The sequence below is a fragment of the Octopus bimaculoides genome, chromosome 10 (assembly GCF_001194135.2).
Source record: "Octopus bimaculoides isolate UCB-OBI-ISO-001 chromosome 10, ASM119413v2, whole genome shotgun sequence".
NCBI classification, from domain to species: Eukaryota; Metazoa; Mollusca; class Cephalopoda; order Octopoda; family Octopodidae; genus Octopus; species Octopus bimaculoides.
The window spans coordinates 47,535,300-47,536,495 of record NC_068990.1 but is presented as its reverse complement, the minus strand read 5'-3'; positions in this window follow the sequence as shown (position 1 = coordinate 47,536,495).

Below are 1,196 nucleotides of genomic sequence, written 5' to 3'. Positions count from 1 at the left end.
ATTAGGTGCCATCGTTTTGAACCAGGGTGCATCCATGTAGTTTTGTACTTATCTTTTTGCTGAAAAGCAGTGCTCATAATTAATAGATTCAGCTCAGAACACATCTGTAACAAAAGTAAGCCATTGCTGTTACAATTTCCCACTCTGTTTTCTAATCACACCCCATGTCTCATGATCTTTACCAACTCTAGCATTAAAGTCACCCAATATGATAATCTTATCCTCGATTGAAATTTTGCGGATATTTTCGTTCAATACATCATAAAAGGAGAGCTTTTCATTATCACTTGCATTCATACTGGGTACATACCGACCTTTTTTTAAAGGTAGCCTCAGCAATATCATTCTATCGTTTGCACTGTATGGCAGTTCCTCTAACTTATCAACCAAGGAGGTTTTCAGAGCAAAAGCAGTACCACTTTCTTTTTTGCAATTTTCTTTTTCTTCTTTCCCACTCCAATAAAATATGTAGCCACTGGATTTCTAAGTAAAATCACCTTGCCCAAGAAATCTCGTCTCTGATAACGCTACAATGTCCATTGCATACTTTTGCATCTCCTTACCAATAGTTTATGGATCTCATAATTGTATTTAAGCCTTTTTTAGGGTTACGACCAGCCCCATTCATTGAGCTCGTGTAACTTCAGCAAAATTTTCTCAAGCAATACCCGTGCCAGAAACTTTTTAAAGTGAGGAGAGGGCTTGCACCCACCCAATCTCATTCTCTAAGTACCAAAAGCATAACCCACAAAGAGGAATAGATTCTCATCAATGGATGCTCATCGAGACTGCAGGTTTAATTTCGGCGTATCTTTCTCCTAGGTAGCTTGTCATCCAAGACTAAAGAGCTACGGATCTATTTTAAAACGGGGGCCACAGTTTTCATTAATGTTTTACGTAGTGTTTTTGGTACCGAAAGACTTTCAAACTTCGTATACTTATCTATTTTGTGTTATAGAACAGAAAAATATTTTTGTATTCGAATTTATTTCATGTAAAAAATTGTCTTATTTCGATAATTTCAACCAATCACTGACAAGTATTCAGTTGTTTACATTTACTCCTTTGGCTGATTAAGCGGTGTAAAGCGTATTTAATCTCCATAACTTCTGACAGTGTTCGTTTTCCTTCGTTAAATTTGCTTTTTTTTCATTTTAAATTTGCTTTTTTCATTTTCTTTTTTTTTGCTTCGTTTT